The sequence below is a fragment of the Lactuca virosa genome, chromosome 5, assembly GCF_052849685.1.
Source record: "Lactuca virosa cultivar CGN04683 chromosome 5, Lactuca_virosa_CGN04683_v6, whole genome shotgun sequence".
Taxonomy (NCBI): domain Eukaryota; kingdom Viridiplantae; phylum Streptophyta; class Magnoliopsida; order Asterales; family Asteraceae; genus Lactuca; species Lactuca virosa.
Window position 1 is genome coordinate 177,121,081 of NC_136430.1, and position 12,891 is coordinate 177,133,971.

The following is a 12,891-nucleotide window of genomic DNA, read 5'->3' on the forward strand; positions in this document are numbered from 1 at the left end:
CAACTATTGAACAATTACACTTTAGTCCCTGCACTTTGAATTAATTCTTTTAATCACAACATTAATTCTAATTAATTTCTGATTAAATATTAATTAAATATTACTATTTCTAATTAATATATTTTTATTATAATATATTAATAACGTATTTATTTCAATTTATTAATCAAATAATAAATCAATCTCTCTCTCCTAAAATATCATGTCCAATTGCTAGGTTTGAGGGCAACCCAAAAGGATTGTGCTACTATCAATTCAAGTTCATACCAATTATAGTTATGGGCTTAGACACCTAATCCAACAGCCTCCCACTTGGATAAGTCTGTAACTATAATTGCCAGTATAAGTTCTAAACTGATCAGCAAATTGTAGCTTCCAAAAGTCGCTGTCAGACTCTAACCCAGTCAGTTACATGTCCTAAGATAAGTGATCATATAATCCTCCATTCTGCAAGATATCATTCGAATATGAGACATGGAATAGAATCAATCTCATTGTCCAATACTTTGTTTCCCAATTTCTGATTTGTAATGACATAGAACTTCTTATCGAACACATCAATTTAGTCCTGGACGGGCCCGACACTATAAGCCAACACCAAATCACCGAGGGGCCCAAAGATATCGCTTTTCCCGTTAATGAAAAAGGAACGAATAAACTTTGACTTATATGCTTGCTCCATGTACTCATCAAATCATGCAAAAAAATACGTTTTATAATATCAAGTTACTGAAGCGTTTACACATCATCAACGCACAACTAATTCGTAAACCGTAACTCATATATCTCTGTTTCAAGACTATAAGATGTTATCGTCTCAGAATTACTCGTGATAATTTCCATGAAGTAATTTTCTGAGTGTTGGTTAATCCAATACTTAAATCTCCATTTCTAAGTACTCATTAACATTGCAGCAATACCAGTGCTATGTCTAAAAATCTTTAAACAATCTATAATCTAATTCATGACAGTCGTATTTCACTACTTACTTCCAAAAGTACGAACGACTGTGGAGTTTGAATAATCGAATTATTTGGGAAGTAAAACATGCAAAAATGAAACACAATAATAAACAATTGAAAAAAGGTAGTAAACAAACTCATAAATAATTCTCTATTGTTTAATCACCAAAAGTCAATTACATTTACTTTGTTACAAGTTTAAAACAAACTATCTAACTACTAAAACTAATATCATTTCTCATACCAATGCTCCTAGCATGCTGAATGTGTTTGACCCTACTCAGACCCTTTGTGAGGGGATCTGCAGGATTCTCTTCTGATGATACCCTCTTCACGATCAGGTGACCTTCTTCTACCCTATGTCTGATGAAATGGTATTTTCTGTCGATATGTCTTGATCTTCCATGATATCTTGGTTTCTTTGTCAAGGAAACCGCTCCTTCACTATCACAGAAAATTTCTGTAAGTCCCCAATATGCTTGAGTATCAATCAGATCCGTTTGATGGTGCGGAATCCCAATCAAACGGATGATGCCAGATCAAAATAGAAGAGAAGTAGAAGAAGAAGATGATGAATCTTGTATGATTTGATTAGAATGAAGATCTAAATACAAGATTCACACACTAACACACACTTTAGCTCCTCTCTTCTCTCTAACTTTCTCTCTCTACAATATGCTCTCCCACCCTCTCTAGCCTCTCACTCTCACACACTTCTCACCCTATATATATGAGATAGTTGGCCGTACACGGGTTTACGGCCGTAAACCCGTGTACGGCCGTACACACAACCGTAAACACATACATAGCCGTAAACACCGAGCTGTATACGGTCCTAGATATAAAAATACATTTTCCTAGAAAAGCAAAGTATAAAACATAATTTTAGACCCAACAATCTCCCCCTTGGTTTATAGCTTTCTTTTCTAATTGACCCAACAAGCTCCCCCTAAAAAGTAGCTGTCTTTTCTTGTCAATCTTCATTGGGAGCTTGGCTTCAGCATTAATCTTCAAATTCTTCAGAACTTCAAGATGAACATGATGAATCTTCAATAAATGACTTCATCTTGAGCAGTTGGGATTTTCTTCAAAATTTAACTCTGAACGCTCGTCGGGTGAGGAGGCTTGATGCACTGATTCTTGAAAGATAGCGCTTTCAGCTTGAGAATCTTCAGCGAGAATATCAGAGAGAACTAATCTTCTGGATCACTTCAGCAGGTTCAAGAATAGCAGCAAATTGATTGAGGATGCTTCAATGCAATCTGTCACATAATCTTCAAGTCATCTTCACCTTGCTTCTGGGTTGAAAGATTGAATGTTGGAAGAATAATCTTCATTTTGTTGCTCCATCGAATGAGAATTCTTCGATGATCACGGATGAAGCCTTGGCTCGGAAATTTTTGATTTAGTCTCCATGAGTCTCATCTACATCTGAATTCACTTTTCAAGACAAAACAAAACTAAAAGAAAACTTATCACACAATATTTTTGTATTTTTCATATTTTCTAAAACAGAAACAAAAATATTTTTGGATTTTTGATTTTTTTTTCTGAACAAGAAATAAAATAGAAATAACACTATTTTTTTTGGATTTTGAATTTTCTGATTTTTGTTTGATTTTTGAATTTTTGATTTTTGTTTGATTTTTGATATTTTTAATTCTCCCCCTAAATTTGTGCATAGAGGAAAACTATGAACAAATTTAACAAAAACAAAAATACTTGGGATCAAAGTTGTCAAGCAATCCAATATCGTTTATCAGCACACGCATGCATGTCTAGATCTGGTCAATCATCGGTATTTTGGTCCACTTAAACACAAAGGATGTTGACAATTTGGACAGATTATAAGTGACAAGTCATTGGGATATATATTCCTAAATGGACATTTAGCTGACGACGACCAAGGATATTGTTGTCCACTTAAATTAAGCAGCAAGATCTACAGACAACCTATTAAATGGTTAAATTTTAGATGTACTAGAACATGTTTCCCACTTCCCGATATACCCCGGTAATCAAGAACTTCCAAAGAACTCCTTACTTTAGGTGAGTATTCAATCATTAAGAAAGAAGTCAGAGATAGAAGTGCATATTTTGTATCCCAGGTCGGATATATTCCAATCACACAGAGGGAACAACATATGACTAACATAGATAAGGGTTTAGAGAGATAGTAGAGTGCATATGCTGTGTCCCAGGTCGGATCTTCCGATCACATAGAGGGAACAGCATATGGCTAACAGATAGAAATAATTTCATAGATATGGAAATGCATAGAGATAGAGTTGCATATGTTGCATTCCAGGTCGAATATGTTCCAATCACGCAAAGGAAGCAACATATGACTGATAGATAGAAAGCAAGAATATAATTTCCTACAGACCTACTTTATCAGAACCCCCCAGTTGCCCTATCAATATCGGAATTAAGGACATGAGTCCATACATCAAGGAAATGTTCAGCCACAGTTCTAGATAATTAACTTTTAGTGTATCTCGCAGGTTCCCATGTTTATCTCACTGCTCAATCTACCCGAGCGTCATATGGTCAGTCCAAATGAAACTATCTAAGTTCATATTAGTCAAGTCCTTTCAATTTTTTCAAACTGAGTCTAGTCCTTTTGAATCCTTTGTGCCTACCAGCACATTGAATACAGAGTCTAGACAATTCGGCTTTAGTGCATTACACAAATCATAAATTGCCCTTTAGCACTATACTTCATATCACTTCCCAAACAATACCTACTAAAGAAAAACTATAAGAAAGGAAATAATTGTCTTCAAAACGAATCAGTGTAAGATAAACTCAGGAGTATAGAGAAGAAAAATCAAACCGTAAGTCACTGATTGAATTTGCATCCAGAAGGTCTGAGAACAACACGCATAGTCTCAGAACAGATCCGAAAATTATTCATTTCATTAAGCACAAACCCCATTTGTGATCCTCTCCTTCCTTACTTCCTTTCCCGCAAAGGACACATACTCTCAAGCAAAGTTCTGAATGTTGTAGAGTTGAGAGATGTCCCCTATCATGTGCCTGGAACAACCACTACCAACAAACTGAAGTCTGATGATATGCCTCCATAGCTGCTCCGACACAGAGCGGGATTAGTTGGTCTTTGGAACCCAGTCCATTTTGAAACTGGGTTGACCTTTGTCATCTTTGCATGGTACACTCTCCCATGACATGTCCTGTTTATCACAAACATAAGATGTAGAAATGTTAGAATCATTAGAAGATTTGGGAGAGTAAACCTTCGGTACCCATCTGTAGTTGGGTTTAACCCATTTCTTTTTCGCTCCGATGGGTGCCTTGGTACTTGCTTTTGAGCTTGATGTCGGCTGCAGAGATGATTTTGAAGTAACCGGTCTTTGTTTCATAGGAGCTTGATTCTTAGCCTTGGGAGTTGAACTCTTGCCCTTCGTGGCATTCCAGTTGCTATTGTCTGAACGTGACCTTGAGGGGTTTCTTTTGGGAAATCTCTCTCTTGGCGCGTTCTGCCACCTTGTGCATAGTAGGGAACGTATACGCGATTTGGACAATTTCGGGCAATGTGTCCAGGTGTTCCAAAGTGAAAACATGTCTTTTTCTTCACTGGGAAATTGTTTCTTCCTGCCCCTGGTCGCGTGTCCTTGCCTTGTTTCTGGTTGTTCCCATATCCACACTTGCAACAGGCACTCTGTTTGGCTTGAATTGGTGGCCTGTACTTACCAACAGTAGGTTGATCAGAAGTAACTGAGTTAGAAGCAACAAGTTCAGAGTTCAAGGAGACATTGGTTTGTTCAATGGTGTTCTCCTTGTTCTCTTCTTCCATTACTTTACCTGCACATGAAGTAGAAACATCAGTATTTTTCATCTTAGCATCCTCAGTTGGCCCTGATTGTTCAGCAGCTGGTTTACCATATACCATATATGGTTCTCTGTCGATCTCTTATTTTGTTAAAGGATTAATATAATACGAATGATTAAAAGGAGGAGGGACATTATCATACCCTAGACCCTTGGTTTGATTATCTTTAAAACTCAATTGTTTTTCAACTAAGGACTCGACTGTCTTACTTGACGCAGCATAATTTTTGAAACTAACATCTGTTTTTCCACACTTAATTTTCAAAGCGTCAAGTTCTTCAGTTACAGCAGCAAGTTTATTTTTGATGTGATCATAATTGTCACACTTGTTGCTGTATTCTTCTTGCAGTTTCCTAAAATCATTTGTTTTGGCTTCTAATTTTCTTTTAATGGTTTTTGTCCTTTTCTGAGTTGATATCCTTCATATTTTAGGTCCTCATTTTCTATTTAATCAACTCGATTTGATCACGTAAAAACTTGACAGTCTTAATACAAGATTGAGAACAAGATACTTCATTAACCCGGATGTTTGAGGAACTCATTGATTAAAAATATGCCCTTTGACTAAAAACTCAACAGTCAACCTTAAAAGTCAAATTTAAAAAGTCAAACTTAAAAGTCAAACTTGAAAAGTCAAACTTGAAAAGTCAAACTTAAAAGTCAAACCGAAAAACTAAATTTGAAATTTTAAAAGTTAAACGAAAAAGTCAAAGTTTAAAGTCAAAGGTCAAACTTTAAAAGTCAAAGTCAAAATTTTAAGTCAAAAGTCAATTTAGAAAGTGAAAAAATTAAAAACTAAAATTTTGGAAGAAAATAGAATTTAAAACTAAAGGAAATTGAATTTTGGGCTGAATATGACAAAGTTGCGAAACTTGGATCGAAATAAGAAGCCTTTTGAATTAAATGAGGGAGGAGAGTATCAACTCGCAGCCTAGATGAGTTGGAAGAGGCGCTGTGGTGAGGAATTAGAAGACCCGGGTTCGTTTCCCGGCACCCTCAATTTCGTCTCCTATTTTTGTTGATGCGCATGCGAGGTTGCTGAGATGCGAGGACGAGGTGCGAAGCGAACCAAAAACGCTGCTGGACCGCAAACCACCAAGCCGTACACGTGAGAGGCTGCTGAGTAATACACCGAGCCGTACACGTGTGCGCCGTACACCGAGCCGTTCACCGAGGCCGTATACTCCGAGGCCGCACACAGGTCTACGGCTGTACATGGGTCTACGGCCGTACACCTTCAACTGTGGCCGTACACCTTCACCAGATGCGAAGAAAAACGACGTTTTTCACACTTTTTGCTCCAAAACTCGATCCAAAACTCGTTTTTATGAAAAACGCGAAGAACAAACCCCCCTAATTTTCAGAGATCTATCCAAAAACGCAGAAATCCTTTAAAAATAAGATCAAATACCAGATCTGACAAAATTGATTGATACAATCCAAGCTCTGATACCACTTGTAAGTCCCCAATCTGCTTGAGTATCAATCAGATCCGTTTGATGGTGCAGAATCCCAATCAAACGAATGATGCCAGATCAAAATAGAAGAGAATGAGAAGAAGAAGATGATGAATCTTGTATGATTTGATTAGAATGAAGATCTAAATACAAGATTCATACACTAACACACACTTGAGCTCCTCTCTTGTCTCTAACTTTCTCTCTCTACAATATGCTCTCCCACCCTCTCTAGCCTCTCACACTCACACACTCCTCACCCTATATATATATGAGATAGTTAGCCGTACACGGGTTTACGGCCGTAAACTCGTGTACGGCCGTACACACAACCGTAAACACATACATAGCCGTAAACACCGAGCTGTTTACGGTCCTAGACATAAAAATACATTTGCCTAGAAAAGCAAAGTATAAACCATAATTTTAGACCCAACAATTTCAATTGGCTCCTTGATGGCTGGAACAACTCCAAGGTCTCCGATGAAGTTCTTCAACCAAATTGCCTCCTTTGATGCTTCGCTCACCGCTATGTGCTCTAATTCACAAGTAGAATCAACCATTGTCTCTTGTTTGGAACTTATCAAGATTACCGCTCCTCCATTTAAGGTAAACACCCAACCAGATTGAGAATGGAAGTTGTCTCTGTTTGTTTGAAAGATGACGTCACTATACCCAGGAACTCTTAATGTATCACTGCCACCAACTACTAGGACCCAATCCTTAGTTCTTCGCAGATACTTTAGAATATTCTTAACCGCTATCCACTGAGCTCTACCTGGATTTCCCTGATAACGACTGAACATGCTTAAATCAAAGGCCACATCTGGACGAGTACATGTCATAGCATACATGATAGATCCAACGGCGGAAGCATATGGAACTCTACTCATTTCTGCTATCTCTACATCAGTACTCGGGCTCTGAGTCTTACTCAGTTTGGTATTACTTTGTATAGGCAGTTCTCCTTTCTTGGAATTCTCCATGCTAAAATGTTTTAGCACCTTTTCCAAGTATGTACTCTGACTAAGTCCAATTAGTCTTTTACTTATGTCTCTCAGAATTCTTATCCCTAGAATATAAGCAGCCTCTCCCAGATCCTTCATAGCGAAACACTTTCCAAGCCAAGACGTAACCTCTTGCAAAGTTGGAATGTCATTTCCTATAAGAAGTATGTCATCAACATACAATACCAGGAAGGTTACTATACTCCCACTAGCTTTGACATATACACAGGACTCATCTTCACTTATGGAGAAGCCAAACTCCTTGACCTTCTCGTCAAAGCAAAGATTCCATCTGCGAGAAGCTTGTTTTAATCCATAGATTGATTTCTCAAGCTTACACACTCTAGTGGGAAACTTTGCATCAACAAAAACCTCTGGCTGACATATGTAAACATCCTCAACCAACTTCCCATTAAGGAAAGTGGGTTTGACATCCATCTGCCAAATTTCATAGTCATGAAATGCTGCTATGGCGAGCATTATCCTAATAGATTTTATCTTAGCCACTAGTGAGAAAGTCTCATCATAGTCAACCCCTATGGATTGAGTAAAGCCCTTCACAACCATTCGAGCCTTGAAATTGTGTACCTTTCTATCTATGTCGCTCTTCTTCTTGAAGATTCATTTGCACCCAACTGTCTTACGACCTGGCACATTATCGACCAAATTCAAAACTTGGTTGTCATACATGGACTTGATCTCGCTGTCCATTTCCATTTGCCATTTGGCTGCCTCAGGGCCTGCCATTGCTTCCTTGTAGTTAGTTGGTTCATCCAAATTTACCAGTATACTATCACTGATAAACGTATCACCATATGCAGTAATTGTTGGATTAGTGTCTAAGTCCATAACTATAATTGGTATGTACTTGACCCGAGAGTAGCATGGTCCATTTGGGTTGCATGGCACCGGAACAATCTGAAGGATGGATAATTGAGAAGAGGTTGTTTATGGTTCATTAATATATTATAAGTTCTAATATATTAATATGAAATCATATTATTTAATTAGTATTGATCAATAATTAATTTGGAATTAATTTTGTGATCAAAAGAGATTGATTAAATATATGGGGATTGATTATGTAAATCATTCATTCTTATAATGTGGGCTTATGATCCATAGTTCTTTCTATTGGGGTAAACCCATGTGGTGACCCATGGATGATCCACGGAGGTTTAAACCCATGGAGAATGAGGAATATGGAAGGTCATGCACATTAGGGTTTGCATGGTGTAACCCTAATTAAGCCACACTATATAAGAACCCCTCTAGCTCATGAAATCAGACCTAAGTAAGCTTACAAGAGGGTAAGCCGATTTTATGAAGTGCAAGTAACCTCTTCTCAAGTTCCTCCATTGTTGGTGGTGTTGTGTGATTCCATTTGAGGTGCAACACTTGGGGCACTAAGTTCTTAAAGGTCCAAGGTTTCCAACTACATCAAAAGGTATGTCGTCTAACTAGATTTTGTAGTAAAGATGCTCCATTGTATGCTAGTTAGGATGATGCTTTGGAAAAATAAAAGTTTGCATGTATATTAGAGAAAACATAGATCCAAAGCATCTAGGGTTGCATGTACACCATAGGAGTGTTAGAATACTCAAAACCCTTCGGTAATATGGAAACCATATAATTTAGTTTGCATTCTAACTCTACTGGAACGCCTAAGAGGTAATGACTCGTCAACTAGTTCAACTGCAATTTCTTCCTCTGGTTGAACCCTAGCGTCTTCAGAGGTTCCTTCATCGTTTGATTCCTGGATTTCTTCAACATCAATTGTACTCCCACTGTCCTCTTTGAATATGAGTTCTCTTTCTCTCTCTCTCTCTCTCTCTCTCTCTCTCTCTCTCTCTCTCAAGACTCCCCTTCGTGCTACAAATACCACGTTCTCACTAGGTCTGTAGAACAAATATCCAAAAGACTTCTATGGATAGCTGATGAAAATACATCTCTTACTTCAAGGTTCAAGCATGTCATGAGTCTCTCGTCTAATGAAAACGTCACAACCCCAAACCTTGATATGTGCTAACGAGGGAACCTTCCCTGTCCACATCTCGTGAGGTGTTTTGGCAACCTTCTTAGTTGGGAAAAGAGTAAGAATGTGGGCGGCAGTCTCTAAGACATACCCCCATAACAAAATTGAAAGAGAAGCTCGACTCATCATGGAACGAACTATGTCTAACAAGGTTCAATTGCGCCTCTCAGCCACACCATTAATTTGTGGTGTCCTAGGAGGTGTGAATTGTGAAACTATTCCACATTCCTTGAGGTAATCGTTGAACTCGATACTAAGATACTCACCGCCTCTATCAGATCTAAGTGTCTTTATCTTCCTGCCCAGTTGATTCTCGACTTCATGTTTAAACTCCTTGAACTTTTCAAAGGTTTCCGACTTATGCTTGATTAAGTAGATATAACCATATCTGCTATAATCACCAGTAAAAGTCACATAGAATCGATTAGCAACCCTTGTGGTGGATCTGAAGGGCCCACACACATCTGTGTGTATGAGGTCCAACAAACCTTCACCTCTTTCACAAGAACCAGTGAAAGGTGATTTTGTCATCTTACCCAAGAGACAAGATTTGCATTCATCATCCGACCTTAGGTCAAATGACTTCAACACTCCATCGTTTTGGAGTTGGGCGATGCGTTTCTTGTTAATGTGTCCAAGACGACAATGTCACATGCACGCTTTTATATATCATTAGATGAATCAATTTGAAATACACTATTTCCTAAATTGTCTACACACATCACAGTTTCATAGACACCATCACAAGGTAAAGCTTCAAAGTAAAAAAATACCAATTTTATAAGCAAAAATAGAACCATTCTCATCAATAAAAGAATATATAAAACCTTGTTTAAACAATGCATGAAAGGAAATAATGTTTCATGTCATTTCTGATGAGTAGAAACAATTTAATAAGTCTAAAGTAACTCTATCACTAAGCACTAGACTATAAACTCCAATCTTGGTGACAGATGAAGATCGCCTATTCCCCATGATCAAGTTTATTCTACCATGCTCCACGTCCTCACTTCTTCTTAGCCCCTGCAAATCAGAACAAATGTGAAATCCTCATCCTGTATCAAGGACCCAAAAACGAGAATATGATGAGCTGTTAGATAAGATAGTGTATATGCATGTAGAAGTTGGCTTCACCTTGCCCTCTTTAATGTCTTGAAGATACTTTGGGCAGCTTCATTTCCAATGGCCTTTGTCATTGTAGTAGAAGCAAGTGGCCTCTTTGGGATCAGAGTCAGGGGGAGCATCAGAAATGGATTTACCTTTGGGTCCATTACTTGATGATCCTGCCTGAGACTTTCCTTTCCAATTTTGGTTAGGAGGACCTTTCCTCTCTTTCCCTTTCCCTTGACTAATGGCCAGAACGGGAGTACTAGAAGGAGTGGAGACAACACTTTTTCCCTTCATCCCTGCTTCAGCTGTTTGCAAGAGGTTGTGCAATTGAGACAAAGTGGTATCATTGTTGTACAAATGATAGGCCAAGATGAACTGATCATAACAACTTGGTAAGGAGTTCAAGACTATGTCGATAGCCAACTCCTCATCAAAATTCACATTAATCTTGACAAGTCAGTCCACATATCATTGCATTCTTTGCACGTGGCTTCTAACAGATTCTCCCTATTTCATCTTGCTTGCTATGAGGGACTTTACCACCTCGTAATTTTCCTGACGAGCTTGCTTATGGTACTTCTCCATAAGGTCCTTGTTCATCTCGTATGGACAGTAATCCTTATAGTATCTCTGCAATTCAGGAGTCATCGTGGCCACCATGATGCAAGCAACTTCTATTGCATCATTGTAGTGCTTCTTGTAGGCGACCAGTTCTTCATGAGTGGCCTTCTCTTCGTCAATCTCATCTAATGATTTCTCAAGGACATACTCCTTGTCCTTGAAACGAAGGGCCATCTTGATGTTGTGCATCCAGTCATTATAGTTGGTGCCATCCAATGTCACCTTGGAGCATATGTTCAACAAATAAAAGTTATGGGAGGAGGAGGAGGAACCAAAAGCATCATTTGGAGTAGACATCTGTAAAAGATAAGTTTTTTTAGTTAGATAAGAACAATCCTTAATATAACAACCCAAAAATGAAATATTAAGGCTAGGATCCAACTAAAAAATTCACAACTTAGAAAAGGGATGTCGTAATCTAATTGTAAATTTTATAAAGGTAGGTAAATGACAATTTGCCAATTCCACCATTGAAAAATGAAATTTGAGGGAAATTAAGTTGAGTGAAATTCCTAGATCTTTTGAGACTTATTAAAACTATTCAATGGCATGTTTAATCTCAGATTATGCTCGTCTATTTGTGACTGGGATACCAAGGATCACAAACAAGATGTGATTAACCATGAAAATTAGCTTGACACTCTCTATGTCATTTGTCATCTCATTTTAATTTGTCGGTTAACCACACACGCTCCATTAATCAACGATAATTTTCGAGATGCCCATTTTTACTTTTTACTGTAACTATTAGTGTGGCGGTTAACCACACATGCTCCACTAACTACTATAAAGTATAGTGTGCAATTTCATGGGTTAGCATACAAATTCACATATTTCCTAAAGTAACTAAAATTGGGATTTAAAATAAAATAGTTGAGTTACTTTTAATCGCATTATACTTATTAATGAGAATTAACTGTCTTATCAAACCCGTTCAGGTAACGACCCTCTAGCATACAAGAGAGTGGTGGGTAAGAGTGGATACCCAATGGCGGTCATTTTATAGGCCGCTTCCTTAAACTCCCCTTATAGTATGGCTTCATGAATAAGGCGTAACTAGCGGTTCGACTGAGTTAGTCTTATACATATAGTAATTATTAAACATTTAATTTTACTTATAGTATAAGGTGTATTTTAAAACTTTTTCAAAATACTAGGTTTATAATAAATTTTGAAAAATTATATAATTTTAGATTTAATATAAACAAAATAATATTTGACATTAATTATTAGGATTAATATCTAAATCAACTACTTATACACTAAAAATAAATCATATTAATCAATAAAATGATTAATCAAGTCAAATATTTATCTCGTAACTTTTAGGCTTTCAATTTATCATCAAATATTCAGCAAATTCGGATTTGGAAGATATTTAAAGCAGATAATTATCAATTAAAAGCATCCAAAATAGATTTGGCAGAAAAATTCGAAAATTTTGGATCTAATCTGATCTTACGTCGTGAGCATCAATGCTCACGCCGGGAGATGCAATATTTCAAAATTTTTGTTTTGATCAATTCACCAATGTGTAGTCACATGAAAGATAGTCATAGGCTCTAATACCACTGATGGAAAACATAGGTTACAAAAAATTCATGCTCTAAGCGGAAAAACATTTAACAATTAAATGATTATGGCACATGCAACCTATGAATGATCTATATCTTTCACATAAAGGAAACATACTATGAACTATCAAACTACAAAATCTTTTATCTAAAATCTAAATTCATAAGATAGAATACATACCAGATTGATTGTTGAAGTAAAAAATCAAGAATCCCATTTGTTGATATTTTGGAAGCAAGCACCACAAGCGTCGTGCCTCTAGTGGTTTAAAC